This window comes from Scyliorhinus canicula, chromosome 16 (assembly GCF_902713615.1).
Source record: "Scyliorhinus canicula chromosome 16, sScyCan1.1, whole genome shotgun sequence".
Classification (NCBI taxonomy): domain Eukaryota; kingdom Metazoa; phylum Chordata; class Chondrichthyes; order Carcharhiniformes; family Scyliorhinidae; genus Scyliorhinus; species Scyliorhinus canicula.
The window spans coordinates 97,718,190-97,745,807 of NC_052161.1; the positions used below are offsets into that span (position 1 = coordinate 97,718,190).

The window sequence follows — 27,618 nt, forward strand, 5'->3', positions numbered from 1 at the left end:
CCAGTCCAAATCAGACCTTCTTCATCCAGAACGGTTCAAGAACATCCTGCAAGATTATCTCGAGTGAAAGCCAGCAACATTCCTCCAACCCCACTGTAGCCACTGGGGTAGCAGTGTGCAGGAGCACTAGGACACAAGACAGGCATTAAAGGAACACACGAGAGGTGAACATTGATTTTCGTATGGAATATTGGTATTGTTTTGTGGTGCTTTTTATTCTAGCATTTCGGCAAAGTGGACATGATGATGATCCATAATCGAGGAATGGTAATGTATAGGACTGTTGTATAATGCGGTTTGGGATCAGAAACCAGAGTACAATGATGCCATGATGGATAGCCATCCTGAACTGGATTGCACCAGCTTCCCCCTCCTTGCCTCCTACAGTGCGTCAATAACTTATTACAAAAGTGACTTTACTAGCGACTGACAGAATTAACACACGGACGCACGCACACACAAACAAACCAGCTCAATTCTGAACACATGTTCATCTGGGCAAGCTTAACAGAGGGCATTAGCTAGAGTAGCAAGGTCAGAAAAGGCAACATTTGCAACAAATCAGCATTGCACACTGACATCGCAATTTCCCTACTTTGCACATATCTTTCACACATTGGTAACTCCTATGCTAATATCCTCACCAAGATAACATTGGGTGTACACTGAAAATGTGCGTTTGGCGCAAATGTCATCTTGAGCTCAGAAGAGAACCCATAGTGTCCCAGACAAGGGATATTTGCGACATTGTAAATAATTATTTTGCAACAGTATTTACACTACTGGAAGCGGGCAGAATGTCAGACAACCCAAAGGGACTAATGGAGAGTCAGGGACAGGGATTCACCAAAATCAATGCAAGCAAAATAAGAGTGCTAGAGAGTGACAAATCCCCAGGACCAGATGGTTTCCATCCAAAAGGAAGTAAGAACGTTGCACCCCAATTATTATCTTACAAAAGGTTATCTCGATTCAGGACCATTTCATTAAATTGGAAAATTACACAAGTCACTCTGCTATTTAAGAAATGCAAGAGAAATGCCAGGTAAGGCCACTCTCACATCAGTTGTTGTGCATTACTGAATTAAATAGGGGCAGGAAGACTGAACACCTTAAAAATTCAGCTGATCCGAGAGAGCCAGCATGGAGTTTATAAAGTGTGAACAGAACTACATTTTTTGAACAGGTAACTAAAGTAGTGAACAGGTTAATATTAATGATGCTGCTTATATGGACTTTCAACTATTTCAATTAACATAAGTAACCAAGTAAACAAAATCAAATGAACTGAGGGACAAATTAAAGGTACAGTTCTTTAAAGGGAAATTGCCTTAAGTAAATCACAGTGATAAATTTCTCTGCCAGCCAGCAGGAGACAAACCAGGAATCTTCTGCTCCGTGGTCAGATGCGTTATTCATTGCGCCACTGGACCACATGGCAAATTTACATATTTGTTGTATTTGTTTGGCCCTGCGCGTTATTACTGCAATACATTTTCAGTCCTATGTCAAGAAGGTGGAGACAGAATTCAATCCATGCTGTTGGCGTTGCTCCACATCACAAACCAACCGTCCAGCCAACTGAGCTAACTGATGTGGCACAAAAGTTCACCATTTACCATGGTGGGATTGAAATCCAAGTCACCAGAGGATTACCCATGCTCTCTAGAATAACAGTCCAGCAACAACCATCTTCAACATTCACTCCCTCCACAAGGCAAGGAAACACACTCCTTGGGTTTGACACCTCAGACCAATCAGCCATCCTGACAAGTTGTGGAAAGCTTCGTCCCTGGGTGAAGGCATTTGATAATGTCCCTCATTAAACTCTGCTGGCCAAGGTTGAAGCCCAAGAAGGCAAATTAGGGATAAGGGGCTAATACTCTAATTAGCAGGATATGACTAGTTGTGCTCTGCAAAGATCTGTGTTGGAGCCTCAATGATTCAGCACATTTAGTAACGACTTACGTAATGGGATTTTAAAAAAAATCTAAGTTTTACAATGGCATTCCCGGATCTGGAGGCGGGAGGTCTGATCATGGAGGGGGACTTTAATACGGTGTTGGATCCTTCACTGGATCGGTCCAGCTCTAGGACGAGTAGGAGGCCGGCGGCGGCCAAGGTACTGAGAGGGTTTATGGATCAGATGGGTGGGGTGGATCCATGGAGGTTTGTGAGGCCGAGGGCACGCGAGTACTCTTTCTTCTCCCACGTACATAGAGTCTACTCTCGGATAGATTTCTTCGTGGTGAGTAGGGGACTGATTCCGAGAGTGGAGGAGGTCGAGTATTCGGCCATTGCAATCTCCGACCACGCTCCGCATTGGATAGAGTTGGAGATGGGGGAGGTGCGGGACCAACGTCCGTTGTGGCGGTTGGATGTGGGGTTGTTGGCGGAGGAGGAGGTGTGTAGGAGGGTCCGGGCAAGTATTGAGGGGTACCTCGAGGTGAATGATACGGGGGAGGTTCAGGTGGGGATGGTCTGGGAAGCCCTGAAGGCAGTGATTCGTGGGGAGCTGATATCCATCCGGGCACACAGGGAGAGGAGCGAGAGGGATAGACTGGTGGGAAAGATGCTGGAGGTGGACAGGAGGTACGCAGAGGCACCAGAGGAGGGACTGTTGGGGTAGAGGCGCAGCCTGCAGGCTGAATTTGATTTGCTGACCACTAGAAAGGCGGAGGCACAGTGGAGGAAGGCACAGGGGGCAGTGTATGAACATGGTGAAAAGGCGAGTAGGATGCTGGCTCATCAGCTCCGCAAGCGGGATGCGGCTAAGGAAATTGCTGGAGTGAGAGACAAGAGTGGGAATGTGGTGCGGAAGGGGGTAGAGGTGAATGAGGTCTTCAATGACTTTTACGGGGAACTGTACTGGTCGGAGCCAACGGGGGAGAGGAGTGGAATGGAGAGGTTCCTTGACGGGCTTTCTTTCCCGAAGGTGCAGGAGGAGAAGGTGGAGGGGTTGGGTGCGCCGATTGAGCTGGAGGAGCTAGTTAAGGGGATCGGGCAGATGCAGTCAGGGAAGGCACCGGGGCCGGATGGGTTCCCGGTGAAATTTTATAAGAAGTTTGTGGACCTAGTGGGCCCCTTGATGGTGTGGACACTCAATGAAGCGTGGGAAGGGGGGACTTTGCCCCCCCGACGATGTCGCGGGCCCTGATCTCGTTAATTTTAAAGAGGGACAAGGACCCCCAGCAGTGTGGTTCATACAGGCCCATATCTCTCCTCAACGTGGATGCTAAGGTCCTGGCAAAAATCCTGGCCACCAGGATAGAGGACTGTGTGCCAGGGGTTGTGCACGAGGACCAGACAGGTTTCGTGAAGGGAAGGCAGCTGAACACGAATGTGCGGAGATTGTTGAATGTCATCATGATGCCGGCGATTGAGGGGGAGGCAGAGATAGTGGTGGCACTGGATGCGGAGAAGGCCTTCGACAGAGTGGAGTGGGGGTACCTATGGGAGGTGTTGGGGAGGTTTGGATTTGGTGAAGGGTTCATTAGATGGGTAAGGCTACTATATGAGGCCCCAATGGCTTGCGTGGCCACGAATAGGAAGAGGTCGGAGTACTTCCGGCTTTACCGAGCGACCAGGCAGGGTTGCCACCTGTCCCCCTTGTTGTTTGCACTGGCAATCGAGCCGCTGGCGATGGCGTTGAGGGATTCAGAGAGGTGGAGAGGAACGTAGGGTGTCGTTGTATGCCGATGACCTGTTACTGTATGTGGCGGACCCGGTGGGAGGGATGCCGGGAGTGATGGAGTTGCTAGCTGAGTTTGGGACCTTTTCAGGTTATAAATTAAATTTAGGCAAGAGCGAGGTGTTTGTGGTGCACCCTGGAGACCAGGAGGAAGGAATTGGTAGGCTCCCGCTTAGGCGGGCAGGGGAGAGCTTTAGGTACCTGGGGGTGCAGGTGGCCAGGGACTGGGGGACTCTTCACAAGCATAACTTCACCAGACTTGTAGATCAGATGGAGGAGGAGTTCAAGAGGTGGGACATGCTGCCATTATCGTTGGCGGGGAGGGTATAGTCCATCAAAATGACGGTGCTTCAGAGGTTCTTGTTCCTCTTTCAGTGCCTGCCCATCTTTATCCCCAGGGCCTTCTTTAGGAGAGTGACTAGCAGTATTTTGAGCTTTGTGTGGGCACATGGGACTCCGAGAGTGAAGAGAGTGTTCCTGGAGCGAGGGAGGGATAGAGGCGGGCTGGCGCTGCCCAACGTTCTGGGGTACTATTGGGCAGCCAATGTGTCAATGGTGCGTAAATGGGTGATGGAGGGGGGAGGGGTGGCGTGGAAAAGAATGGAGATGGCGTCATGTAGAGGTACGAGCCTGGGTGCCATGGTAACGGCACCGTTGCCGCTCTCCCCTAAGAGGTTTACCACGAGCCCGGTGGTGGCGGCGACCCTAAGAATCTGGGGACAGTGGAGACGGCATCGGGGGGAAACAGGGGGCTCGATGGAGGCTCCACTGGGTGGCAACCATCGGTTCATCCGGGGAACAAGGATGGGGGATTTAGGGGGTGGCAAAGGGCGGGCATCAGCAAATTGAGGGACCTGTTTATTGGCGGGAGGTTTGCGGGCCTGGGGGAACTGGAAGATAAATTTGGCCTTCCCCAAGGGAACTTGTTCAGATACTTGCAGGTAAAGGCGTTTGCTAGGCGACAGGTAGAGGGATTCCCTCTGCTGCCGTCGCGGGGGACGATGGACAGAGTGCTTTCGGGGGTGTGGGTCGGAGAGGGGAAGGTGTCTGACATCTATAAGGTAATGCAGGAGGTGGAGGAGTCGTCAGTGGAGGAGCTGAAGGCTAAATGGGAGGAGGAACTTGGGGAGCAGATAGAGGACGGGACTTGGGCAGATGCCTTGGAGAGAGTCAACTCTTCCTCCTCATGTACGAGGCTTAGTCTCATCCAATTTAAGGTGCTGCACTGGGCCCACATGTCCGGGACTAGGATGAGTAGGTTCTTTGGGGGTGAGGACAGGTGCACCAGACGTTCGGGGAGTCCAGCGAACCACGCCCATATGTTCTGGGCATGCCCAGCACTGGAAGAATTCTGGAAGGGGGTGGCGGGGACGGTGTCGAGGGTGGTTGCATCCAGGGTCAAACCAGGGTGGGGACTCGCGATTTTTGGAGTTGCGGTAGAGCCGGGTGTGCAGGAGGCGAGAGAGGCCGGTGTCCTGGCCTTTGCGTCCCCAGTAGCCCGACGAAGGATCTTGCTACAGTGGAAGGATGCAAGGCCCCCAAGTGTGGAGACCTGGATCAGTGACATGGCGGGATTTATAAAATTGGAAAGGGTCAAATTTGCCCCGAGAGGATCAATACAAGAGTTGATAAACGATGGCAGCCTTTTCTGGACTTCCTGGCTCAAAGATAGGTATCTTGGTCAATAGCAGCAGCAGCCCCGGGGGGGGGGGGGGGGGGGGGGGGGGGGGGGTGTTTCCTTATTGTAGTGTCTATTCTGTAACTTTATATTGTGTTAATTTGCGTTGTTGTTAAAATGCTGTGTTGTTCATGGAGGTGGGGCGAATGTTTATGATTGTTAATATTATTGTTATTTTTGGTATTTTACTATGGTGCGTTATTGTTGTATAAATTCAACATTTTTCAATAAAAATTTCAAAAAAAAAAGTTTTACAATGGCACAAAGATAGAACACAAGGGTAAACAGTGTAGATGGAAGCATAAAACTACAAAGATATCAATAACGTAAGTGAGTTTGAAAAACTGTGGTCAATGGACTTTGGTGTAAGCAGACGTCAAGAAGGACGGAACAGGGTACTTTCTAAATGTTGGAAAGCAAGAAACAAGTGGAAATCAAGGAGGTACACAGATCATCAAAATGTCATGAACAGGTACAGAAAGTAATCAAAAAGGTTATTAGAATTCTGGCTGTTATATCCGGAGGATTAGAATATAAACGAGTTCTTGTTTCAGCGAAACAAATCCATAGTTAGACTACACCTGGGATACGGTGAGTGGTTCTGGACATCACATTTTAGCAAGGATATATTAATATTGGGCAGTTGTACTGAATGATACCTGGGATGAAACTTCCCAGCACCCTCCACGCCGTGGGTTTCCCCATTCTCGGTTCACATTGATGGGGCCGGAAGATTGAAAATTCCAGCCCTGGACCCGAGGGTCAAATGGAGAGGGGGGGGGGGGGGGGGGGGGGGGGGGGGGGGGGGGGTTTGAAAGCTTGGTATTCTCCGCAAACTGCTATTGATGCCAGATCAATTGTTAATTTTAAATCTGAAATTGATGCTATTTTTATTATCCAAAGTCATTAAGGAATGCGGAAAATAAAAGCAACATAATGCTGGAAGTAGTCAGCAGGTCAGGCTCCATCTATGTGGAGAGAGGAGGAGTTAATAGCGCAGGTCAAGGTGTTGAAGGGTTATCTCAAACATTGACCCCGTTTCTCTCCCCACTTGACCAGCTGAGTATTTCCAGAGGTTTTGTTTTTATTTCAGATGCCCAGCTCCTGCAATATTTTTATTTTCTACTAGGGGATGTGGGTTTGGGTCACAGATCGGCCATGGCCTTGCTGAATGGTGAAACAGGCTCGAGGGGCTGAATGGCCTCCTCCTCCTCCTGTTCTGCTGGAGAAAAAGTGTTGCCTGTGTGGAGAAGAGGCCTCTTCAGTGTATTCACTTTCTGTAAAAGACAACATTATTCCAAGTCAACATAATTATTTCCACTCACATGATTGTTGGCTTTGTTCTGAAATGAAGATGGCAGGCTGGATTTTTCAGCTGTGGACGGGACAGGAACCACGTAAAGGTCCACTGACCTCGGATGGGAACATGGGTGGGTGCGGCCAAAAAAATCCAGCCCGGCACATTGACAAAAATATCTTAAAACGTGACTAAACTGAAACATTATTGCCAAACAACACAAGATATTGTGTCAGAATATGTTAGCCATGTGAAAAAGTGCCAGAGATTTGGCTGGACATTCCAACTCTTCCATCGATTTATCCCTGATAAGGTGGAACATCAAGTAAAATATCAATTAAGATTCTGCCGGAGACTTTAGAAATCTGGTCCAGGCAATGATGGTCGGTTTAACAGAAATGGCTTTAATCTCCTGTGCTTGAAACCTAAACAGTCATTTGCCAATTCGGGAGGCGGAGGGGGTTATTGAGAGGAGTTATAGGGAGGTAGTCACACCTCAGGTAAAAGAAGAAGGTAGATGGGTTACCGTCAGGGGAGGGAGAGGGAACCGGCAGGCAGTGCAGGGATCCCCTGTGGTCGTTCCCCTCTTATAACAACAAGTATACCGTTTTGGATACTGTTGCGGGGGACGACTTACCAGGGGTAAGCAATGGGGCACAGGTCTCTGGCACAGAGTCTGTCCCTATTGCTCAGAAGGGAAGGGAGACGAGGAACAGAGCATTTGTCATTGGGGACTCCATAGTTGGAGGAACAGACAGGAGGTTCTGTGGGAACGAAAGAGACTCACGGTTGGTGTGTTGCCTCCCAGGTGCCAGGGTTCGTGATGTCTCTGATCGTGTTTTTGGGATCCTTAAGGGGGAGGGGGAGCAGCCCCAAGACGTGTTCCACATAGGTACCAACGACATAGGTAGGAAGAGAGATGGGGATTTGAGACATAAATTCAGGGAGCTAGGGTGGAAGCTGAGAGCTAGAACAAACAGAGTTGTTATCTCTGGGTTGTTACCCATGCCACGTGCTAGCGAAGTGAGAAATAAGGAGAGAGAGGAGTTGAACACGTGGCTACAGGGATGGTGCAGGAGGGAGGGTTTTGGTTTCTTGGATAATTGGGGCTCATTCTGGGGTAGGTGGGACCTCTACAAACAGGATGGTCTTCACCTGAACCAGAGGGGTACCAATATCCTGGGGGGGGGGGGGGGGGGGGGGGGAGGAGGAGGAGGAGATTTGCTAGTGCTCTTCGGGGGGTTTTAAACTAATTCAGCAGGGGGATGGGAACCTAAATTGTAGTCCCAGTGTACAGGATGTTGAGAGTAGTAAGGTCAGGGATAGGGTTAAAAGTTCGAAAGAGGGCACCGGCAAGCAAGGTTTGAAGTGTGGTTTGAAGTGTGTCTACTTCAACGCCAGGAGCATCCGGAATAAGGTGGGTGAGCTTGCAGCATAGGTTGGTACCTGGGATCTCGAAGTTGTGGCGATTTCGGAGACATGGGTAGAGCAGGGACAGAAATGGTTGTTGCAGGTTCCAGGACTTAGATGTTTCTGTAAGAACAGAGAAGATGGTAAAAGAGGGGGGAGAGGGGGTGTATGTGTGTGTGTGGCATTGTTAATCAAGGAAAGTATTACGGCGGTAGAAAGGACGTTTGAGGACTCGTCTACTGAGGTAGCATGGGCCGAGGTTAGGAACAGGAGAGGAGAGGTCACCCTGTTGGCAGTTGTCTATAGACCTCCAAATAGTTCCAGAGATGTAGAGGAAAGGATTGCAAAGATGATTCTCGACAGGAGCGAGTGTAACAGGGTAGTTGTTATGGGGGACTTTAACTTTCCAAATATTGACTGGAAATACTATAGTTCAAGTACTATAGATGGGTCAGTTTTTGTGCAGTGTGTGCAGGAGGGTTTTCTGACACAGGATGTAGACAAGCCAACAAGGGGTGAGGCCACATTGGATTTGGTACTGGGTAATGAACCCGGCCAGGTGTTAAATTTAGATGTAGGTGAGCACTTTGGTGATAGTGATCACAATTCGGTTATGTTTACTTTAGCAATGGGCAGGGATAGGTACATGCCGCAAGGCAAGAATTATAGCTGGGGGAAAGGCAATTATGATGCTATTCTGCAAGATTTAGGATGTATAGGATGGGGAAGGAAACTGCAGGGGATGGGTACAATCGAAATGTGGAGCTTTTTCAAGGAACAGCTACTGCGTGTCCTTGATAAGTATGTACCTGTCCGGCGGGGAGGAAGTTGTCGAGCAAGGGAACCGTGGTTTACTAAGGAAGTTGAAGCACTTGTCAAGAGGAAGAAGGCGGCTTATGTTAGGATGAGACATGAAGGCTCAGTTAGGGCACTTGAGAGTTACAAGTTAGCCAGGAAGGACCTAAAGGGAGAGTTAAGAAGAGCGAGGAGAGGACACGAAAAGTCGTTGGCGGATAGGATCAAGGAAAACCCTAAGGCTTTCTATAGGTATATCAGGAACAAAAGAATGACTCGAGTAAGATTAGGGCCAATCAAGGATAGTAGTGGAAAGTTGTGTGTGGAATCAGAGGAGATAGGGGAAGCGTTAATGGATATTTTTTGTCAGTGTTTACACTGGAGAAAGACAATGTTGTCGAGGAGAATACTCAGGTTCAGTCGACCAGGCTAGATGGAATTGAGGTTCACAAGGAGGAGGTGTTAGCAATTTTGGAAAGTGTAAAAATAGATAAGTCCCCTGGGCCAGATGGGATTTATCCTAGGATTCTCTGGGAAGCCAGGGAGGAGATTGCAGAGCCTTTGTCCTTGATCTTTATGTCGTCTTTGTCAACAGGAATAGTGCCGGAAGACTGGAGGATAGCAAATGTTGTCCCCTTGTTCAAGAAGGGGAGTAGAGACAACCCTGGTAATTATAGACCTGTGAGCCTTACTTCGGTTGTGGGTAAAATGTTGGAAAAGGTTATAAGAGATAGGGTTTATAGTCATCTTGAAAAGAACAAGTTGATTAGCGATAGTCAACACGGTTTTGTGAAGGGTAGGTCATGCCTCACAAACCTTATTGAGTTTTTTGAGAAGGTGACCAAACAGGTGGATGAGGGTAAAGCGGTTGATGTGGTGTATATGGATTTCAGTAAGGCGTTTGATAAGGTTCCCCACGGTAGGCTATTGCAGAAAATAAGGAAGTATGGGATTGAAGGTGATTTAGCGGTTTGGATCAGTAATTGGCTAGCTGAAAGAAGACAGAGGGTGGTGGTTGATGGCAAATGTTCATCCTGGAGTTCAGTTACTAGTGGTGTACCGCAAGGATCTGTTTTGGGGCCACTGCTGTTTGTCATTTTTATAAATGACCTGGAAGAGGGTGTAGAAGGATGGGTTAGTAAATTTGCAGATGACACAAAGGTCGGTGGAGTTGTGGATAGTGCTGAAGGATGTTATAGGATAAAGGGACATAGATAAGCTGCAGAGCTGGGCTGAGAGGTAGCAGATGGAGTTTAATGCAGAAAAGTGTGAGGTGGTTCACTTTGGAAGGAGTAACAGGAATGCAGAGTACTGGGCTAATGGCAAGATTCTTGGTAGTGTAGATGAACAGAGAGATCTCGGCATCCAGGTACATAAATCCCTGAAAGTTGCCACCCAGGTTAATAGGGCTGTTAAGAAGACATATGGTGTGCTAGCCTTTATCAGTAGGGGGATTGAGTTTCGGAGCCACAAGGTCATGCTGCAGCTGTACATAACTCTGGTGCGGCCGCTCCTGGAGTACTGCGTGCAGTTCTGGTCACCACATTATAGGAAGGACGTGGAAGCTTTGGAAAGGGTTCAGAGGAGATTTACTAGGATGTTGCCTGGTATGGAGGGAAGGTTTTACGAGGAAAGGCTCAGGGAATTGAGGTTGTTTTCGTTAGAGAGGAGAAGGCTGAGAGGTGACTTAATAGAGACATATAAGATAGTCAGAGGGTTAGATAGGGTGGACAGTGAGAGTCTTTTTCCTCGGATGGTGATGACCAACACGAGGGGACATAGCTTTAAATTGAGGGGTGATAGATATAGGACAGATGTCAGAGGCAGTTTCTTTACTCAGAGAGTAGTAGGGGTGTGGAACGCCCTGCCTGCAACAGTAGTAGACTCGCCAACTTTAAGGGCATTTAAGTGGTCACTGGATAGACATATGGATGAAAATGGAATAGTGTAGGTCAGATAGGCTTCAGATGGTTTCACAGGTCGGCGCAACATCGAGGGCCGAAGGGCTCGTACTGCGCTGTAATGTTCTATGTTCTATGATAAACCTCGTAATACAAATCACCGACTAATAGAAAGGTCTTTTAAAAAAGTAGTCCAATTCTCCATTGTAGTCCCTTTTCTTTACTGCACCTCCTCCTTTGCTTTGGACGTTTAAATTTTACTTTGCTTCCCACCGAATCCGATAGCTCGTTTCTCAAAAGGAAACCACCACTTACTGTCCCCCTTTTCTCTCTGTATTGGAGGGGAGGGAGGGTTACCGCAGCAGTTTGACAACAGGGGTCAGCAATGAAAACAGCAACCTCACAACACCCGACAACCTCCGCACTAGTGGCAGGTTCTGGGTCTCGGCCATCAGCTGAAATGCACCATTTGCAAGGAGGAGAGCGGTCTGAAAATCTTTTGTGACCAGAAATCACGTAGACATTGCAGCAAAAAGCAGCAAAGTCACGGAAGGGCGAGGGGCCGGGAGGTTTTATCATTTGTTACGATCGGAAATGAAGTGCAAATACTTCTTCAAGGCTATTTTAAATGGGTGGAATTAATAGATCTCAAGTGGGTCAAAACATTAGTTTTGCCCTTTGTTTATCTTCTCTCATCATCAAGACTGGGACCAACACATTTGTCAAATGCAATATCAAATCATCATAACGACCTCAACAGTTCAACATTCAATACAGTTACTGCATGTAAAACAGGATCAAGTCCACACTAAACATGATGCTGCTGGATGATGTATAGCTATCCCTCGTTTAAAAAGCCTCCTATGTTCTGAAAAAGCAGCGTGCTAAACAAAAGTCACTTTCCCATTAAAAAATGTGAAACAAGAATGGGTTACATTCCTGACCTGTAGTTTTTATATTAAAAACCTATTAGCTGCCTTGTACCTAGCCCAAAGTCCCCATACTAACTAACCAACTAGCTCTTACCAGCCCACCAGCTTGTCACTTCTCATTTGCCACATCTTCAACCCGTTGCTTCCCTCCCCAGTCCTCCCACTCACTGACCCTCCTGCTAACCTCTTCCCTCCCCGACCCAGCGGCTCGCTGCCTCTTGCACTCGCTGACCTTCACTCATGAATGCTCACTGTCCCACAGTGTGACGGCTCAGGAGAGGGGTGGCAAGGAGGAGGAAATGGGGCAAGGAGGAGGAAACGGGGAGGGAGTGAGAGGGGTGGCAACAAGGCTGTAAGTTTGTTTTCAAAAAAGGCTGAGCACACTCAGTGAAAATGTGGGGTGCCTGTCCATGCGATCCGGAGCAAAGGACTACGCAGAAGGGGATGCATAGGTCGGCAAAGCATTTCAAAAAGTGGAATTCCGTCATCAAAAAGGTAGAATTCCAGAAATAAAAAGGTGGAAATATGAAACTATCCCTTAATCAATGGATTTTTCCAGCACATCCATCATCCGACGTAGATGGGAGAATGCTGATGGGATTAAGGTTAACCTGCCCGAAAACCAGTTTTCAACGGCAAAGAACATGGAGATGGTTTGTCCAACACACAACAGGACTTTCATGGGGAGATGGGGAAAAGCGTTAGTGAAAATTGGACTCCGTGCAGAAGGTGGAGCTCCAATAGCGATTTTGCTCACAAATCAAAAGTCAAAATAATAATAATCTTTATTATTGTCACAAGTAGGCGCATTATTGTCACATTAACACTGCAATGAAGTTCATGTGAAACGCCCCTAGTCGCCACATTCCGGCGCCTGTTCGGGTACACAGAGGGAGAATTCAGAAATGTCCAAATTAGCTCACAGCATGTCTTTCGGGACTTGTGGGAGGAAACCGGAGGAAACCCACGCAGACACAGGGAGGACTTGCAGACACCACACAGACAGTGACCCAAACATGAATCGAACCTGGGATCATGCCACTGTGAAACAACAGTGCTAACCACTGTGCTATTGTGCCGCCCACTTGAGGGCAGTCCCGATTGCGTCTCAAATGAAGCTAGGGCAATCTTAAGAGGTATTGCAAAATGACAATTCCACTGGCTCACAATACATTCCACACAATAGGTGTGGGAAGATAAATGCATCCGTAGAACACCAAGGAGGGGCTAAATTAATTTGTCCTGAAAACAGGCACAGGGATTGCAATGTGTGGATAACCTGCCCCCACAGTCGGTGTACTGAATGATGAGAAGATCTGCACAACAATTCCTCTTCCATACATCCCACAATCACTTCGGACTTACAAGCTGCAGATGATGTCCGCTCACACCTCGTAGCGTCTCCCTTCCCCTCATCAATCCCTGTACCCGTTTCCTTTCAGAAATCCAAGAACTGCCAACCTGCCCAGAGAGTGCAGGAGGAAGATGACCCTGAAGGTGGAATAAACACTTTCATAGTCACAGCCACCAGCTTGGTATGGACCTTACAGATAACTAGAAGGATAAAATAGCGGTGGAATCTGCACACGGTGAGATGCTGGGAATATGAAAGAAGATAGCACAGGTTCCACCTCACTGGAGGCTGAGGTCACACACTGGTGGACTCAGATGACGACTTTGATGAACAGTGCTGTAGGATAAGGCTGACGGTGTATACATGATCATATGCTTTGTGTACCAGAAAACCAGTGTTCATTAGCAAAGAGCATGGAGACGGTTCGCCCAACTTGCGACAGGGCTTTAAGGCAGAGATTGGAGCCCATCCTTTCCAATACCGGATGTCTCAGTGCCGCAGTGGAGGCTTGGATGGCTACCATTGTGGCTGTGAATATCAGTTTGTAAAGGGGCTTCCAGGCCATCAATAAACTTATGCAAACTGTTCTACAGATCTGCTTGAGAGAGAGAGAGATAGAGAGAGAGAGGGAGAGAGAGAGACTTTCTGCAGGCAGAAGCAGAATAGTTTAGACTTTTGAGATAAATCTTAACAGTTACTTATCTGTACTGGGTTACTGTCTGAAACTAGAAACTTTCAAAATGACATGAACCTAGAATGTCAGCTTTTGAAAATTTGAAGGCACTATTGGGTGAACCTGGACTCGGTAGCACCCGTTTTATTGAGAACCATGATCCCGGAGTATACTAAATGGTGTTCAGGGCACATTTCCACAAGGAGTGCACCAAATGACAGATTGGTAAATGGGGTTGAACTTGTACAACCTCATGGCATCCTGCTGAAGGTTTTTCTGCTCCTCCTCTCGGAGCTTATCCGATTCCGCTGGCACCTTTTCATTCTCCCACTCATGGTCAATGCCAAGAAGCAGCTCGACTCAGCCACCTACATCTGAAAGAAACTAGGTTTGTGCACAAACCTACAAGTTACCCAAAAATCTGAGCACCAACCAGACCACTCCCTGTCCATTACCGAAACTTTAACCAACTACAGAAAGCACTCAAAACTAACACACTATAAGAAGTTGATGGTTCTTTTAAAAAGCACTGCTGGGAATTCTTCAGGCTTCCCAGAGATCGCACTCAGCAGTGAGGTTACAGAGAGCACCAGCTGGGGCATAGAGTTCCAAAACGGCAATGTTGACATCCAACCAGTATTACACACTAACTAACGTCAGGATTTGCCTGTTCTGCATGCTGCTGGCAAATGAGGTTTGTACAAGCTCAACTCCATTTACCAATCTGTCATTTGGTACACTCCTTGTGGAAATGTGCCCTGAACACCATTTAGTACACTCAGGGGCCATGTTGCTTAATAAAACGGGTGCCACTGAGTCCAGGTTCACCCAATGGTGCCTTCCAATGCCACAGGTACTGTCTATACACTTCATCATTCTGTCACTGAAATTGTGGAAATCAGGTCACAAAACAAGCAACAGTTTTTTTCCCCAACTCCCCAAAGCCTGTCCACCATCTACAAGGCACAAGTCAGCCATATGGTGCAATACTCTCCGCTGGCATCTGGTGCAACTTAAATTCAATTCATAACATTTGGAATTAGAAGCCAGCGTAATGGTGACCATGCAATTGCCATAAAACCCCATCTGGTTCACGAATGTCCTTTAGGGAAGGACATCTGTCATGCTTACCAAGTCTAGCTTACACGTGACTCCAGACCCATAGCAATGTGGTTGACTCTTAAGTGCCCTCTGAAATGGCCAAGCAAGCAACTCAGGGCAATTAGAGATGGGTGATAAACACTGGCCTCACCAGCGATGCCCACATCTCATGAAAGAATGCATTTCTTAAGCGAATAGGGAGCGAGAGAATTTACTTTGATTGGTGGCATAGGACAAGTGGTGCTCCCCAGGGTTCTGTACTGGGGCCACAGCTTGTCACAATATAGTAATGCCTTGGGTGAAAGATTAGATTATAATTCATATCCATATTTGTAGCTGACACTAATTTAGGATATATGCGAATGGAAAATATTAAAATATTACAGAAAGAAATAAAAAGGCTAATAGAATTATGGGCAGCATGGTGGCACAGTGGTTAGCATTGCTGCCTCAGCTCTAGGGACCGAGGTTCAATTCCAGCCTCGGGTGACTGACTGTGTGGAGTTTGCACTTTCTCCAACTATCTGTGTGGGTTTCCTCCGGGTGCTCTGGTTTCCTCCCACAGTCCAAAGATGTGCAGATTAGGTGGATTGGCCATCCTAAATTGTTCCTTCGTGTGCAAGGATGCACAGGTTAGGTTATGGAGAGGGCGGGGGGGCAGGGGTTCGGCTTAGGTAGGGTGCTCTTTCAGAGGGCCAGTGCAGACTCGATGGGCCGAATGGCCACCTTCTACACTGTAGGAGTGTTGGCCTTTATCTCAAAGTGTCTGCAATTTAAAAGTGCTTCATTTGTACAGAGTATTGGTTAGATGTTCAGTTTTTGACACTGGACATCAGGAAGGATAAACTGGCTTTGGATGATATTCACCGGAAGGCTAGAAGGGCTTAAAGAATCAAGGTTTTTAAAATGACAAGGGGATGAATCGAGAGAAACTATCTTCCAGAAAGGGGCATAATCTTAAAATTACAGCCAGGCCGTTTAGGAGTGAAATCGACATTTTCCTAAAGTGTTAGTGGAAATCTGCAACTTATCTCCCCAAAATGACTTGTTGAACAGTTGGAGCTTTCAGGTCAGTGATAGACGGAATTTTGTTAGGAAACGGTGTCAAGGCCCATGGAGCAAAGGCAGACAAATGGAGTTAACGTGCAGATCAACCATAATGTAATTAAATGGCAGTACAAGTTCGAGGGACAGTATAGCCTCCTTCTGTTGCTATAATTAATGCAGCTTAATCAATCCTAATTTTCTCCAGCCCAAATCTTAAATAAAATTTTCATCAGCTACTGTGGTCAGGGGATGCAAGTTACAGCAACTACCCCACCAATTAAAACTAAAACCCCTAACGTTAATCCTTAACCTGCCAAGCCCGCGTGACAGGCACCAACCCCATCAACTGCTCCCAGAGCAGTCTCTGCAATGTGGGGGGGTCCACCCACAGCTTCTGACCCCGGTTATTTGTCTTTCGCATCCGCTGGTACTTAAAACTTCCCTCGGACACCTTCCCTCATGTTGAAAAACATAGGATGGGGATAGAAGAATCATTACGCTTTATTCATGGGTGCGAACTGCCTAGAAATTAACACACATTAATTACATACACAATTCAGACTAGCCAATTGGACTGCAAAAAGAAGCCATCAATAGCAACCTTGGTGAACCCCAATGGTCCCACTGGAAAACCACCCTTGCCCATTCCTTGGCAGTCAGATAGATCGATGCCAAAATGCCCACAGTTGATGACATGTAAAAAGAAACCTTCATTCTGTTCTGACAGACTCTGCTTTCACTTAACACATGTCACAGGCGAAGTGGAATCAAAAACAAAAGTGTCGGAAATACTCAGCCATGTTAGGGAGCATCCATGGAGAGAGCCCAATTGTTGACTTATGACAGTGTAAAGGGAGCTTTTTACCCTGTACCTAACCTGTGCTCTGCCTGTATAAAGGGAGCTTAACCCTGTATCTAACCTGCGCTTTACCCTGTATCTAACCTGTACTCTGCCTGTCCTGGAAGTTCTTAACTCTAGTTTTTTTCCCCCCCTCTCTCTCATTCACTCCACAATGTAGCCCAGTTGGGTTTTGGCATGTTTATTATGCAGGGTCAGACTTCACTGCCGTCTATTGCAAGCAATAGGTGACCCTGCAATAGAGAGATCAGGAAACGCTCCCGCCCAGCAGAAGCTTGTCAATGTTATAACGCAGACACGGGAGGACAGCAACAACCTCAGCTTTGGAAATCTCCCACATCTCAGGCATGGGCATCCCTCAATCAGAGCTGGCGTAAAATCGGTGCAAAAACTGGGCAGCGGCTGCTCCCAGATTTACCTCCAAGACCCTCTCCCGCCAGTTTAAAATGATTAAAGTTCAACCTTTCTCAACTGTCCAAATTGTCCCCGTTTCCCCCAACAGGAGGGAGGGATTTCTCAATGAACAAATACACGTGCCAAACTTCACATTTGCTTATTTTTTTTTAAAAAATGAAATGAAAAGTACCACGTACCGCAGCACAGAGGGAGGTGAGTGAAGCTCTCAGACACTGTCACAGATTTCCCAACTCAAGTCTGCAGCATCAAGGATTTCCACCCGAGGTAAACCACATTCGCTGCTTTAATGTTCACGGCGCAATCTGCAGATGGACAGGCACATCCCTGACAACTGATATATTCTCCTTGTTTCACTGTTCCTTTCCTTTATCTGGGTGTAGTAGACACTGTTGTGAAGGTTAATTGATTTAGTAAGCAGAGTAGCAGCCAAAGGTGAGGTTGATAATGGGAGGGTGCAGTTCCTAATATAGGTCAGCTCACCTTCTGGAGGATGTGACGCACTGTGCAAGGGTGTGGCTCTGGGGAGGTACAATTGCCCAGATATCTCAGCCTTGTGGCAGTTCATCAAACAAACCCCCAAACTAAAGGAGGGGGGTCTTTGAATCCATGTTGCAATTCCTAGGCGACTGCAGTTTAGGATGATTTTGTTGGTTGGTGTCAGACACAACCTTCTGCCTGCAATTGTTTTAATTGGCAGCAAGGATGCCACAGGTATCAAGAAATCAAGTGCTTTCTCAAGCGGAGGCAGAACCACGAATAATGCTGCCTTACAATCAAACACAACAAAGCCGAAAACAAAAGGGTAGCACAATGGTTAGCACTGTTGATCCACAGCACCAGGGATCCTGGGTCCAGTTGGGTCCCACTTGGGTCACTGTCTGTATGGAGCCTGCACATTCTCCCTGTGTCTGCGCGGGTTTCCTCCAGGTGCTCCGGCTTCCTCCCACAGTCCCTAAAGACGTTCTTGTTAAGTGAATTGGACATTCTGAATTCTCCCTCAGTGTACCCCAACAGGCGCCAGAGTGTGGCGACTGGGGATTTTCACAGTAACTTAATTGCAGTGTTAATGTAAGCCTACTTGTGACAATAATAGGGCAGCATGGTAGCACAAGTGGATAGCACTGTGGCTTCACAGCATCAGAGTCCCAGGTTCAATTCCCCGCTGGGTCACTGTGCGGAGTCTGCACGTTCTCCCCGTGTCTGCATGGGTTTCCTCCGGGTGCTCCGCTTTCCTCCCACAGCCCAAAGACATGCAGGTTAGGTGGATTGGCCATGATAAATTGCCCTTAGTGACCAAAAACGTTAGGAGGGATTATTGGGTTACGGGGATAGGGTAGAAGTGAGGGTTTAAGTGGGTTGGTGCAGACTCGATGGGCCAAACGGCCTTCTTCTGCACTGTATGTTCTATGTAATGAAGATTATTAAAACCTAGTTCCATTCTCATGGTCAATGATGCGGAGCAACATCCTGTGGGCCTACCAGTCAGGGGAGGCCTGGAGCTATCTGCTGATCACCATGGTTCCCTGGACATGCACACACAAGACTGTGGGAAAGGGACTGCAGGTCACATGAAGTGGAGTTAGTCCTGGCCAATATTTATCCCTCTTACAATATCACTTGCCAAATTCTTGTTTGTGGGGAGTATCCAGGACACCTTGTTACATGTTAGACATGTTGTCAAATCCGCTTTCAGTAAATGTTGCGAGAGTTAGCCAACACCAGCTGTCCTGAAAGTCGCTTGAAGATGATTTTGTGATCAAATTCAGCCAGTTGCAATTTAAATGCAGCTTAGGATAAATGATTTAGCTGAATGAGGCACCCCACAGTGCTAAGATTGTCCCACTACCTGTCCTCATTGAGTGTGTAAACTTGATGGTCTTGCACATAGAGCTGTGACTATGGTTCCATAGAAGTTCCTTTAAATAGGGCCAGCATGGTAGCACAGTGAGTAGCACTGTTGCTTCACAGTGCCAGGGACCCGGGTTCGATTCCCGGCTTGGGTCACTGTCTGTGTGGAGTCTGCACGTTCTCTCCGTGTCTGCATGGGTTTCCTCCGGGTGCTCCAGTTTCCTCTCACAGTCTTGAGATGTGCAGGTTAGGTGGATTGGCTATGCTAAATTGCCCCTTAGTGCCCACAGTTGTGCAGGTTAGGTGGGGTTACAGGGATTGGGTGGGGAAAGAGCCTAGGTATGGTGACCTTTCAGAGGGTCGGTGGAGACTTGATGGGCCTTCTTCTGCACCGTGGGGATTCTATGATTCAAAACTGCTCAAGAGTCCACAGATCAATAATTGGCTTCTTCAGTCACCAAAGGTCATGCCAACAACCTCAGAGGCAAGCCTTCCCATGGTCCTCACCTGTGACCAACCTGTCATTATCATCAGGGGGGCTGTTTAGCACAGGGCTAAATCGCTGGCTTTGAAAGCAGACCAAGCAGGCCAGCAGCACGGTTCGATTCCCGTAACAGCCTCCCTGAACAGACGCCGAAATATGGCGACTAGGGGCTTTTCACAGTAACTTCATTTGAAGCCTACTTGTGACAATAAGCGATTTTCATTTCATTTCATTATTTTTCTTGCTTGTGATTTTATGATTCTTTATTGAAAAAGTGTTAGAATCCGGGATAGATAACCACCTGTTTGAACTCAGTTTGCAGATTGTTCTTTGAAAACTTGAGGAACATTCAGTAAAGTGCATCATTGCAAAGATTTAAAGTTTAATTGAAACAACTTTGTTGCAAATTTCTTTTACACAGATCCTTGGATACCATTTAACGAAGAGAATGGGCACATTTCCTCTACTTGGATTTCAGGGTAAAACAAACAAATGTCAACTCCATCTGGTCAGTGCCGGATTTCCGAAACATTTAGTGAAATGTAGCAAAAAGCCGAGAAAAGTAGTAAACAATGTGGGGAATATTAACAGGCTTCAGGAAAAAGAATGAAATGGACAGTGCTACGATCTCTGTGTGGAGACCATAAACCAAAATAAGCAAATTTATTGAATGACCCCAAAATGAAGAAATTTCCACCAAGATTTCACTTTTTATACCTTTTACTTTAACACAAGTCAAAACCGGTAAATTAAATATGAATTAAAGGTAAATATTCATATAAAAAGGTAAATACTCAAAGAAAAGGCCAATTTTACGTTAAATAGCCAATACAACAAAGGTGAGTCATTACGCAATCACAAGCACCCTCACCATCCCATGTGGCAGTACGTAGCTACACCCTTCCATAAGATGTTTTTTATTCACTCAGAGTAAGTCAGGAGTCCTATCCAATAACAGCCTTCACCTCTGAGTTTCACAGGTACAATAATCATCAGAAAGGCACACTCCTGTAAACCCTCTCTCACTCGGGTCCTGATAGTCCTGATAGTGCAACTTATTTTTTAAAAATTAATTTAGAGTATCCAATTATTATTTTTTCCAATTCAGGGTCAATTTAGCGTGGCCAATCCACCTAACCGGCACATCTTTGGGTTATGGGGGTGAAACCCACGCAGGCACAGGAAGAATGTGCAAATTCCACACGGACAGTGACCCAGGGCCGGGATTTGAAACCGGGTCCTCAGCGCCGTAGGCAGCAGTGCAGCTTATTAACTGACAAAGCAATAACATCCTGGTTCACCATTGGCCACATCTGGGAAAATACTCTTGTCTGTCCACGAGCTATTCACACAGCTTTTCAGGTTTTAGATTTTTTTAGCCAGCTCGCACAGTACCTCCAAGAGATCCTGTCTCCATTTCTGTCAAACGGAAAACCTGATCTCTTCCTGAGAGAGATTTGCTGCTACTCTTCACACAGGAATTCAGTGTGTTCTTTATGTTTGTGTCTGCACCTGTGTGCTGATTGTCCTCTGCCCCCAACTCTCCTATCTCCTTTACAGCAGGAGCTTCTTTGCCCGACTCCTGTGTCAGGCCACATAGCTTTTAATATCCTAATTTCCTTCCTGTGGTAGTGTTTCCTGGCCGAGGGTTGCCAAGTTACAAGGATCATTGGGCGCGATTCTCCCATATGGGGAGAAATCGTAAGGCTGGCGTCAAATCCGGGCGGGTTTGACGCCAGCCCCCCCCCCCTTCCCGACCGGGAACCGATTCTGGTCCCCGGTCGGGGCTAGCATGCCGACGCCGTAAACTCCGGCATCGCGGGCTTAACGAATTTCGTTAAGCCCGCTTGCCAGAGTTAGCGCCGGCTGACGCGTCACATGACGTCAGCCGCGCATGCGCGAATTGGAAGACTCCAACCCGCGCATGCGCGGATGACGTCATCGCTCATTTGCGCGAAACCCGCGCATGCGCGGGCCGGGATGCCCCGCAGCCGCCCCGCGAATGGATACTGCGGGGCGGCGGAAGGACAAAGAGTGCGCGGGCATCGGGCCCGCTGCCCGCGATCGGTGGGCACCGATCGCGGGCCCATGGCACCCTTGGCACGGCCGTGGTACTGCCGTGCCAATCGGTGCCATGGTTTTAAAAATCGACAGTTTACGGCCGTTTTTACGAACGGCCAGACCAGGTGTGTTTGCCGTTCGTAAAAACAGCCGTAAAGGGCTGGGAACTCGGCCCATCCATCAGCTGAGAATCGCTGCCGGCCGTAAAAAACCGGCGGCAGCGATTCGTATCAGGAGTCGGGCGTGGGGGGGGGGGGGGGGGGGGGGAGAATAGCGGGGAGGGCGTCGGAACAGCGTGGCCGTAAAATTTTACGAGCCACGCTATTCTCCGCACCGTCGGGAGTGCGGAGAATCTCGCCCATAATTTCTTAATAGTCATGAAAATGATACAAACCCTTAAATGTCCAGTGCAAACATACTTTTTTTTAAAAATTCTAATTAAGGGGCAATTTAGCATGGCTAATCCACCTACCCTGCACATCTTTGGATTGTGGGGGTGAGACCCACGCAAACATGGAGAAAATATGTAAACCCTACACCGACAGTGACCTGGGGCCGGGATTGAACCCGGGTCCTCGGCGCCAGGAGGCAGCAGTGCTAACCACTGCACCACCGTGCCGCCCTCTTGCAAACATACTTAAAACAATTATAGATTCCACAGACAATTTAAAGAAATTGCTAATTTCTGGGGTCAAAGGTCAGTAAATGTAATATACTTGAATTTACAAAAAGCATTCAATAAAGTACCATTCAAAAGGCTATTAACAAGAGGCCATGATTTTAGGGGTCCCATATAAGCATGGATAGTGTATTGTCTAACTGGCAGAAGAGAGACAGCTGGGATATGAGGGACATTTTCAGGTTGGCAACCTGCAAATAGTGGAGTGTCACAGAGATCAGTGTTGGAGGCCACAATTATTAACAAATATCAATGACTTGGATGAGGGAACTGAATGTGCTTTGCCAAGATTGTGGATGACACAAAAATAGGTGATGATGGCACAAAGTGTCTAGAGGGTTACAGACAGATTGGTTGAGTGGCTAAAATGAAATGAAATGAAATGAAAATCGCTTATTGTCACGAGTAGGCTTCAAATGAAGTTACTGTGAAAAGCCCCTAGTCGCCACATTCCGGCGCCTGTTCGGGGAGGCTGTTACGGGAATCGAACCGTGCTGCTGGCTTGCCTTGGTCTGCTTTCAAAGCCAGCGATTAGCCCTGTGAGCTAAACAGCCCCTTGGCAGATGGAATATAATGTAGGAAATTGAGAAGTTGTGCACTTTGGTAAGAAGAATAAAGGAGCTTAATGTTATTTAAATGGAGAAAGTCTGCAGAAAACTGCAGCAGCTTTTTGGGTCCTCTTGCATAAATCACAAAAAGCTAGCACGCAGGTTCAGCAGGTATTGGGAAGGCAAATGGAATATTGGCCTTTATTTCAAAGGGAATGGAATGTAAAAATAGGGAGGTCTCGCTAAAACTGTACAAGGCATTAGTTAGACCACATCTGGAATACTGTGAACAGTTTTGGTCCCTTATCAGTCTGAGGTCATCTGACTCTTAACATTCACTTATATACTGAGACTCCTAGTGGTCAGTCAGTGAATTACAACACACCATGATACAACCACACCTTCTTCAGCTTCTTCCACTTATACTGAATCTATGCCCCCCGATTCTAGAATTCTCCACCAATGGAAACAATTTTATCCTGTCCACTATATCTCGTCCCTCATAATTTTGTGCACCTCAATTAAGTCACCTTTGTTCCAAGGAAAATAACCCCAACCTCTCCAGTTTCTCCTCGTAGTTACACTTTTCTAACCCTGGCAACATTCTTGGAAACCTCTTCTGCACTCACTCTAGAGCAATCTTTCCTTTAATGCGGTGACCGGAACTGTACGCAATACTCCAATAGTGACCGTACCAGTGTTTTATACAATTCCAACATTATATCCTTCTATATTCTATACCTCTGCCAATACCTCCATATGCTTTCTTTACAACCTTGTATACTTGAATTACTGCCTTTAGGGATCTGTGTGCTTGTACACCAAGATCTCTCATTTCATCTACTCCTCTAAGTATGGTCCTATTTATTGTGTACTCCATATATCTGTTTGACCTACCTAAATGCATGACCTCACACTTCTCTATGTTAAATTCCATCTGCCACTTTATCACCCATTCCCCCAACCCATGTATCTCATATTGGAGATTATAGCCATCCTCTACATTGTCCCAATTGTGCCCCCCAAATTCCTGTCCAGCTCACTAATATGCAACACAAAAAGTAAGGGTCCCAACACTGAGCCCTGTGAAACACCACAAACAACTTTCCATTTACAAGGGCAGCCATCTACGTGGGTGAGAGTCATAAACAGCGGCTGTTGGAAGGAAAATGGAAAAATGCACGAAAAAATAAAACCGGCAAAGAAAAAAGAAACAAAATGGGGCAGAGGTTACGGCCTAAAATTGTTGAACTGACTGTTGAGGGAAGAATTCTGCAAAGTGCCTAATTAAAAGGTGAGGTGCGATTCCTTAGGTTGAGGTTCATCAGTAAAATGCAGGAGTGGGAACAGAGAAAGGTCAGCTTGGGAACAAGGTACAATGAATGGTGACTGATAGCTCGGGGTCATGCTTGGGGACTGAAAGGAAATGTTTGACAAAACATTCAATCTACATTTAGTTCTGTCAAATTCTATTATAATTTTTAGAATATTGATTAACCCCTCAAAGGAATACAAACCAAGTTTAAAGTGTTGTGGCCTCATACTCTAACCCTTGAGCATGATTCCAGTGAATTTGCACAATACCCCGTCAGTTACTGCAGGGGCATTAGATCTGATCCACGGCCAGAACCGAGACAGGCTCCCATAGAGGGAGCTGATAATACTGGGTGTCAATCAGAGTATTTAACAAAGGTGCCCTGAGGCTTGTTGGGCTGGCTGTGCAGTTCTGGTGCACTGTAAGAAACCCACCAACTGAGCAGAATCGAGCTATGTCTCAAACATCCAGTGATCCCAAGATAATTAACGGGGAAAACAATGTGTTTAGTATTTTGGGTGCTGATATAATGGTTTGCTACCAGTAATCTAATTGAGCAGTTTGGCCGACACAGCAAGACATTTCCTTTCACGATTTATAAAATCATCGGAGCAGATATTCAATCACTCCTTTCACAAACAAGTACTCACTAATTTGAGGGGCAACATGGTAGCTCTGTGGGTAGCACAGTGGTTAGCACAGGTTTGATTCCTGGCTTGGGTTAGTCTGTGCGGAGTCTGCACGTTTTCCCCGTGTCTGCGTGGGTTTCCTCCGGGTGCTCCAGTTTCCTCCCACAGTCCAAAGATGTGCAGGTTAGGGGAATTGGCCATGCTAAATAGCCCTTAGTGTCCAAAAAGGTGGGGTTACTGGGTTATGGGGATAGGGTGGAGGTGTGGGCTTGGGTAGGGTGCTCTTTCCAAGGGCCAGTGCAGACTCGATGGGCTGAATGGCCTCCTTCTGCACTGTAAATTCTATGATTCCTTGAATTTGTAACCGATTTAGAGGTAGTTTACGTTCAAGTTGTTTACATCTTCTGGTCAGCTGTTGTGTTGAAAATGTCTATAAAGGTACAGTATAATAGAGGGTAATCATGTGATCTGGGACATGAGGCACCACATTAACTAAAATTATAGTAACATACGGCACTTACTGTGCATTATGTTTAGTGGGATTATTAGCCATGATTTCACTACGTCTTTGTTACATGTATAATAAGTACACAGGTAACAAGGGCTGGCTCCAATGAGGAGACAAAGGTTTCAATTTACAGTTTGCTAGACCTAGTCTAAGGAGTTTCCACAGCACTGAACTGCAATTTCCCCAGGGTTAAGAATTGTTTTTTGCTCATGTTGTTTATTGTCACGTGTTAAGAGCACACTGAAGGGGAAATAAGATATAATATGCCTTGGGTGCTTCAAGGGACAAGGAATAGAAAGATGTACACACACACACACACACACAAAATACTACAGGTGCTGGAAATCTGACAAGACAGAAAACATTGGAAATACTCAGCATGTCAGAGGTTGAATAAACATTTTAGGATAAAGTTAAAGATGTAACAGGGTTTAAGCAAGTAGAGGCAGTGAGAGTAGGTGTGGGATGGGAATTGAAGAACTAAAGGGACAGTCAAAGGGATAATCATACAAGGGAAAAGATGTTAGTGAGACAAGCTAAGAAACAAAAGATAGGTTAGGACTAGCAGTAAATGGAAACAGCAGAAGCCTACAGCAATAGAGATGGAAGTGGCTGCAAAGTGCCTAATGGAATGATGAGGACATGTTTCTCGAGCTTCTGTTGAATTCATCGGAACAGTGCAGGAGATCGAGGACAGAGTGAGAATGGGTAGAGAATTAAAATAGCAAGCAACTGGAAGTTCGAGGTTACGCTTCTGGACTGAATGGAGATCTTCCATTAAGAAATCTCACAATCTGCATTTGGTTTCCTGAATTTCGAGGCGACCGCAAGAGTACTGAAGACTTGTGCTCCACAGCGAACGGTGCCCCAAGGTGTTCCAGTACAGCCACAACCATGGCATCCAGCCGGTAATGTGGAAAATTCCCAGGTATGTCCTCTTCACAAAATACACAAATCCAACATGGCCAATTACTGCCCCATCAGCCTACTTTCGATCAGCAGCATAGTGATGGAAAGTGTTGTTGATAGTGCCATCAAGCGGCACTTGCTCAGCAATAACCAGCTCACCGATGTTCAGTTTGAGTTCTCCCAGGGCCACTCGGTTCATGACCTCATTATAACTTTGGTCCAAACATGGACAAAGATCTGAACTCAAAAGGTGAGGCGAGAGTGACTGCCCTTGACTGAAAATGGCATCAAGGATCCCTAGCAAAACTGAAGTCAGTGGGAATCAGTGAAAACTCTCAACTGGTTGGAGCCAGACCTGGCAGAAAGGAAGATGGTTGTGGTAGTTGGAGGTCAATCATCTCAGTCCCAGGACATCAGTTCAGCAGTTCCTCAGAGCAATGTCCCACGCCCAACCATCTTCAGCTGCTTCATCAATGACCATCCCTCCATTAAAAGGTCAGAAGTGGGGATGTTCACTAATGATTACATAATTAGTGTAATTATGACTCCTCAGATACTGAAGCAGACCATGTCCAAATGGAGCAAGACCTGGACAACATTCAGACTTGGGCTGGTAATCAGCAAGTAAACATTTGTGCCAGAAAATGATCATCTCCAGCAAAAGGGAATCCAAGAGTCTTCCCTTGACACTCAACGGCATTACCCTCACTGAATCCTCCACTATCAACATCATGGGCATTACCATTGACTAAAAACTGAACTGGACCAGACACATACTGTCGCTACAAGAGCAGGTCAGAGGCTGACAATTCTGAGGCACGTAACTCATCTTATAAGTCCTCAAAGCCTGTCCACCATCTGCAAGGGACAAGTCAGGGGATTGTAGGAATATTCTCCCCTTGCCTGTATGAGTGCAGCTCCAACACTCTAATTGCTCGACACCATCCAGAACAAAGCATCCCGCTCCTTTAATACTCCATCCACCACAATAAATATTCAATTCTTCCACCACTGGTGGACAGTCATAGCAGTGTGTACCATCCACAAGATGCAGTGCGGCAACTCACCAAGGCTCTTTTGACATCAGCTTCCAAACAGGTGACCTCTACCACCTAGGACTGGTAGCCATGATGTGGAGATGCTGCCGTTGGAGTGGGGTGGACACAGTAAGAAGTCTTACAACACCAGGCTAAAGTCCAACAGGTTTGTTTCAAATCACGAGCTTTCGGAGCACAGCTCCTTCCTCAGTTGAATGGAGGAAATGAGGAAGGAACTGCGCTCCAAAAGCTGGTGATTCGAAACAAACCTGTTGGACTTTTACCTGGTGTTGGAAGACTTCTTACTGTACCTAGGACTGGGGCAGCAGACACATGGGAACACCACAACCTGCAAGATCCCCACCAAGTCCCACAACATCCTGACTGGGACATATATCGCCGTTTTCACCGTCACCGAGTCAAAATGATTTAACTGCCTCCCTAC

At 46.8% G+C, this 27,618-nt stretch overlaps 1 protein-coding gene across 1 annotated transcript in view; it reads right to left on the minus strand.

Moving 5' to 3' along the window:
• The window catches only part of si:ch73-206d17.1 (tyrosine-protein kinase STYK1), a 99,944-nt gene extending 82,351 nt beyond the window's left edge, over window positions 1-17,593 (minus strand). The window contains exon 1 of the mRNA XM_038773700.1: window positions 17,332-17,593. The gene's annotated coding sequence lies outside the window, so the exon portion shown is untranslated. The remainder of the gene's footprint in view (window positions 1-17,331) is intronic.
• Between the last annotated feature and the right edge of the window lie 10,025 nt (window positions 17,594-27,618).